The sequence below is a fragment of the Oryzias melastigma genome, linkage group LG5 (assembly GCF_002922805.2).
Source record: "Oryzias melastigma strain HK-1 linkage group LG5, ASM292280v2, whole genome shotgun sequence".
Lineage (NCBI taxonomy): Eukaryota > Metazoa > Chordata > Actinopteri > Beloniformes > Adrianichthyidae > Oryzias > Oryzias melastigma.
The window spans coordinates 4,638,870-4,645,347 of record NC_050516.1 but is presented as its reverse complement, the minus strand read 5'-3'; the positions used below and the strand labels follow the sequence as shown (position 1 = coordinate 4,645,347).

Genomic DNA, 6,478 nt, shown 5'->3' with positions numbered 1-6,478 from the left:
TTTACTTCTCTCTGTTTGTCTTGTTCTTGGTTGTACTGAAAAACAATGAATTTCCCCCCAGGGGATTAATAAAGTATCTTGATTGATTTCTGTCTCACCTGACCCAATAACCAAAGAACATCCGTTACCGATCCATATTCATCAAAACACTTCAAAACATTTATCGAAGAGCCTTGGAGTATTGGTCAACATAAAGGTTTTTTTTTCTTTTTAATTCAGAACAATAGACAGCGTAGATGGAAACGCTTCCTTCTAAACCCGCCAAGAGGGATCTGGTCTGGTCTGTACCGCTCAATGGAAACTAGACATGACCATTCTGGTACGAGTTCCACGTCTGTTACCATGTTCCTGAGGGTTGGAGACCCATGATTTAATGGGAACAGCCAGCCCTTCAAAAACAAACTGCCAGCATGTTAAAAAATGATGATTTGGGGACACCCAAAGTGACGTGGAGGGGGCCCAAACCATACGTCCATAAGTGACAAGTTGGGAGAGAGAATGTATAAAAATGACCAGTTTAAAGCACTTTCTGGTGCAAAGCTGTAGTTTTTCATATGATTCAAGGTGGACAAAGAAGTAGAAACATTTTCCGGCCTTGCTGGAGCTCTGACCTACATCGCAGCATGAAAATGATCTCAGGATTAAGACTTCAGCTCGCACCTCATCCATGCACCACAACCCCGTTGTGTGGATTAGCTCACGGTTGTGTGTGGGCATCTTGACACAGACCTCCATGCTAACCGTTTGCTTACGTCGCCAACTGGTACATTTGCGGGGTTTTAACATCATAATCTCACAGGGCTGGGTGTGCAGAACTTCATGGTCAGCTTTTGGCTTAGCTGCACCGTCCCGCTGCCTGTTTCTCATCTCACATAATGACAGGCACATTCAGCGTGGATTCCACGGTTTTCTTTTACATTTTAAGAAAGGGGGGATTCAGCTTGCTTAAAACCCCATCACACCGGATTACACGGTCTAAGATTCTGTAGAACCAAAAGGGAAAAAAACAGGAGTCTCACTTTTTAGTGCAAATTTATTTATTTTGCTTGGTCGTTCTGACCCATCAGTCGCCTAAGCCCACAGAAGAAGATCTGCTACTAGTTATATTTGTCTTTGATTACTCAAAATCCTCAGTAGGATTTAGTGACACGCACCCGTATTGGAGTTTGACCCGTTAGGGTTGTCCCGGGAGCATCTGAAAGAGGGTGTGTTGTGCAGTTCCCTTGAGGTTGATAGGCCTTTCTTAAGGGACATTATGGAAATGGTCGTAGGATTGTTGTAAATGTGGTAACTGTATCGTGAAGTGTTTGTTAGCACAATATAGCTGCACCTATTTATGACATACGGGTGATTCTGTGGTCTAGTAACTAGACTGTAACTTTAGTCACTAGAGTGTCAAAAAGGGGCCAGTACTCAGACCTAGCTAACAACTAGCAAGGTCCGAGTACTAATCCCTTTTTGACAGTACCCAAATACTCAAAAAAGGGGGGTAAGTGACCATAGGACACTCTCAGGATACCCTCTCAAACTACACTGTGATTGTCCAATTTCTTCATTTCAAACAGCCAGGTTGTGCTCTACGGTTGTGCACACTTACTACTTGAATTGGCCCCTTTCACAGTGCAGAGGATATACTGGGGTTTGAAAAAATGAATAATCGCTACGGTACTTGCATGTTATCCAAGTGTTCACTAAAACTGTCGCCTGCATCATGCCGGTAGAGAAGGAATATTTCTGCTCTCCGGAGTCACCGAGCGGTCTACGATCTCAAAATGTTGTGTGCTCTGATACAGGTTTTTCCATTTTTCGCCTGTATCCACTCGTAAGGATGGTTGTGACTAAACAATAAAGTAATAAAGTGAACAAACAGATTGGATTTCCAGCGTACGCACGAGAAAAAATTACAATGTCCTCCTTCACACAAAACCCCTAACCCTCCAAGCCTTCAAAAAAGCTCCACCAGAGCCTTGAATCACCTGGAGCTTAAGCTGATCTCAGAGAAGAGGAACGCAAAGTTCTGGGCACTTTAGAGATCTAAAAAAAAACAAAAAAAAACAGCCCTGCCTCCTGATTTCCGCAGCGTTGAAGGAGCGGCGGCTTCTCTGCTTCTTCCTTCAGCCTTCTCAGCTGAAATGATGAGCGAAAGATTGCTCTGCCAGACGTAATGAGGCATCGCACTTTCACCTCCGCAGAAGCTAAACCTAATGGAAGTCATTGGCTAAACGCGTTCTGCAGTAAATGAGATGACTCTTTGGTTCAGGGGCTGTTGTTTGGCGCATAATTGATAGGAGAGGTGGTTAAAGGCATCCATTTCCCCCCCGAGGGCAACATAATTGCAAAAGAATCTAATCAGGTAGGGAGGAAAGGAGACTTTCTATCAAAGGCGAGCGCTCACTTCGGCTCTGATTCAGAGCACAAAGGCTGCTGGGAAAGATGGGAGATCCACAAACATCAGATATTTTTTTGTCTTTTATTTTGAAGAATTCAAAACCAGAGTTCTGATGTTTCATTTGTTCCTGTGAGGTCATTTCACTCTGCTTTGTATATCCAACAAACTCAGCTTTCTTTGTTCCATTATAGCACTTCCAACATCAAATCACTTGGCTTTGTTTATCATGTCGAATTTCTCAAAAGCTTTTCATCTGCTAAGTTCCATTGAAATGAACCAAAGGAAAGCTCCTTAACCTCTCTGAAATATATTTTCCTGAGGTTAATCTCAACTCTAACAAATAATATTTTCTAATTTTGTTCAGCAATTTTGGACATTGGTTAATTAAAGATTCACAATTTTTATTTTCTTTCGCTTTTCTAAATAATTTTCTGACATGCGGTTGACTAAATTAGCTTGTAGCAACTCATGTGACTTTAGCATTTTTGTCTTACACTTTATTTATATATATATTTTTTAAACTTTTCATATTTTACCTTATTAATTTTTTGCCTTTTCAGAAAACACCTTTTTAACACTTGATTTGAGCTTTCATTTATTAAACATTTAACAAGAAATTTAGGAAATCTACAGTTTTTTTTTTTTTGTGCCAGTTTTTTTCAGCTAGTATATCGTTTATTTTTACATTTGCAAAGTTATTTTGTGTAGTTGTGGACTCCTAGCATTGTTAAAGCTTTTTTTTCTTATGCTAATTCTGCGTGTGGCATTCTATGAGAATGATTTTTCAAAATTTCATAGTTTCTCTGCCTTTTAAATGTTGAGTGAAACATTTAACAAGAATATTAGCATGTCTACAGGATTAGTTTTTAGGTGCACCTGTGGTATTTTTTTTGTAGCTAGTTAATTAATTTAAATGTTTTTTTTTTTTTAAAAGAACTCTTGGCATTAAGGTTTTTTTTTTTCTCGGCTAACTAAAGTTAATGTATCATTTTTAGATAATCATTTTTCCAAATTTGACCATTTGTCTGCTGTTTTGAACTTTTAGCTATTTAGCTATTTTCACTATAAAATTAGCATCTTACAATACTAATTCTTTATTGCACCTGTTTTGTTTTGTTAATTGTTGTTTTTTTACTTTTATAAATTCTTCTGTGTTTTTCAAAGAACTTTTAACATTCTTCAGGCTCAGTTTCTCCGTCAATTTAAGCTAATGCAGCGCTTAGCAGTTCCAGAAAACAGTTTTTCAAAATGTTATCTTTTGTTTGCTATTTTGAGCTTTTAACTATTAAACTGAAACGTTAGCATGTTAACATTTTATTTCTTTGCTGCACCTGTTTAAATTTTTATTTTTAGCTTGTTGTAAATTTTAAATTTTTAAGGATTCTTTTGTTTCATAAGGGAATCTTCCCGGCTAAGTTATGCTAATGTCGCGTTTTCCGTTTTTTTGATCTTATGTTGTTGTGTAAAGAATTTAGTTTTGATACTAAACTTAAGTGTCAATAGTTATTAGTTTAATTTGTTTTCTAAGTTTTTCTTAAATAAAATGTGTGTGCACTAACTTACTTCATCTGTTTTGACATACCTTTTGAACCTAAGCAAATTAGCATTTACAACACTGTGTACATTATATTTCATTTTTCCTTTGATTTGGAAATTCTTACTATTTAAGAAAATCTTTAGCATAATTTGTTTGTTTAACCAAATAATCATCTTTATTTTATCAACATAAAAAGATCAAATTATTTTGCTTACAGTCGTTATCTCTAATGAAATGAATATTTTTTGTAGCTTTCATTTCTCCACTATTCCATAAATAACAACTAAACAGGCTCAAATTTAAGTATCGCACTCCCACTGATCCACCAAAAATGACTTCCCCATGAAATTTCAAAAACATACTACTGTGGAATAAATAGTAAAGTGAGGTTAAAATGAGGCAAAATGCCTCATGAAACAGAGCTAACTATGTGAGCCATTTAGCTCTAATGTGGTTGCCTCCAAAACTGAACATTAGGGCTTGAAATGAAAAGTCATTTCATGTCATTTTCACTCCCCTGACTCAGTCCCAACAGATGTTAGCGCTCACAAAACAATCGGCGGCAGGAATTCTCTTTCCTGGCGTGCCTCTGCTTCTTTCATGAGGGGAGGATGAAAGCGCTTTAAGAGAGAAAAAGGAGAACAAAAAGGAAATCCACTTCGTGAGTGTGATTGACACTAAAAAAGACAGCTAAGGTCAAGCTTGGAACGCTGGAGGGCACGGCGTGCAGCGGTAACTGTAAACAGGAGCTCCGGCTTCTGAAATATCACTCCACTGAGCAAGCGGGGGAAAGGCACACGAGAGTCCTCCTTGGGGATGAGAACACAAACCGCGCTGCGGATGCTGAAGAACACATCTGCAGATGTGCGTTTCCACGCCGCGTTCCTCAGCTGATGCACGCTGCAAGGGGGGTACAGTTAGTGCTCTTTGGAGACAGCAGGGCATCTACTACCAGTCACGTCCCCAGACTTACCCCCCTCCCTGCCTGCCTGCATAGATGCAGCCAAGTGGAGGTCAAAAATGAAGAGCAGCAGACTCTTAACCTCTTTCCATTCTTCCTCTCCCTCTGTTCACTTCATTTCAGGAGAAAGGGGGGTGTAATTGGCTGTCTGCTCTAATATAAAGGGCTTTTTGAAAGCCTCAACAATGCTGGATCCATGCTGCACCGCAGAGGGGCTTCAGGGATGTGCTTCACCTCACGTCAGGCTTGTTATTCTCAAAATATGTGCCCCGTGGTTTCATAAATAAAGATGACTGCACCCTCTGTCATCCCTCTCTGAGGTGCAGGACATTTCCAGAGGCTGCATCTGACTGTCCCCCCCAAAGCTGGGATTTGTATCCACAAGTTCTTTGTGGTTTTGTCGGGATTTAATATTGTTAAATTGTTTTTTCTGATGTTCTTGCTTGATGGGACTGAAATTTCCACCATTTGGACTTTTTTTTAGAGAGGGGGGTTGTCCTCCCAGAGGCAGCATCCCCCTCTGAGGCTCCTGCAGGAGCGTGCGCGCTCTGCCCTCATCCGATCCACACAACTCTGCGCATCTTTGCGCGCGCGCGTGTGAGGGCACCGCTTCATCCATCTCCATCCCAAACTGCAGAAAAGTGCGAATCAGAAAACACACTTACTGGTGCAGATCTTTTTCCTCTTCATGGACCTGCTTTAATAAACTCCTCGGTGCGTTAGACGCGTCGCTCCGCGCGCATTTCCCTCCTTCTTGTAAGCAAAAACAAAAGAAAAAAAGATGCTTTCTTTCTCTTTTTGTGCTCCCGCGCCTTTGCAGAACCGTAATTCCCCCTAAAAAGGAAGAAGATGTGTGTTCCTCGAGCTCGCTTTCCTTCAGTCCGGTTGGTGCTGCCTGCAGGCGGAGAGAGGAGGACAGCGGCGCCGCGGAGCGCAGACTCGCAGTGTGCGCGCGTCCCTCCGGCTCCGCCGCCTTTATGTGCAGCAGGAAGCGCCCACTGCTGACGCGCGGAAGAATGAAACGCATGAATAAATAATCATCCCAACACGAGCCAGCCCCCTCCTGCTGGAGAGGGTTCGCACCTGAGTGTGTGTGGATTTCTATCACGGCTCCCACGCCCAGAAAACACCAAAATACGCACTGTGGAGAAACAATCTGTTTCCATTCTATCTCTATTCACTGCGTAAAAAAATACTCAAGTCTGTTACTGTTCTTAAAATTTAAAGATCCAGAAAAAAAAAAACAATAAAGCTTGACACAAAAAATACAAAAGCATTCTTACAAATCATGTATATATGGAAAATACCAAGCCTTTATTCTTGTTTTTCCTAGAACAATAATGGGTCTTAGATTCATTTTGGTTGTACTTCTTGTTAACAAAAAAAATTTTTAGACAAAACTTTTTTTTTTCTTTCTTACCGTATTACAAACAAGTTCAAGACTTACTGTGATAAAATCTGACATATCTATGATTATTTTGTCATGCTTAATGAACACTACAGCTTGTTGCGCTTTCTATATGACATCATTTTGAAAAGAGACCATTGACAATGCGCCTTGGAATCTTTTGCCCCCTATTGTGCGAAGAAT

General features: G+C 40.3%; 1 protein-coding gene across 1 annotated transcript in view; it reads right to left on the bottom strand.

The window, feature by feature from the left end:
• Positions 1-6,217, bottom strand: part of cntn3b (contactin 3b) — a 103,353-nt gene extending 97,136 nt beyond the window's left edge. Inside the window, exon 1 of the mRNA XM_024269802.2 lies at positions 5,553-6,217. The gene's annotated coding sequence lies outside the window, so the exon portion shown is untranslated. The remainder of the gene's footprint in view (positions 1-5,552) is intronic.
• Positions 6,218-6,478: the final 261 nt, after the last annotated feature.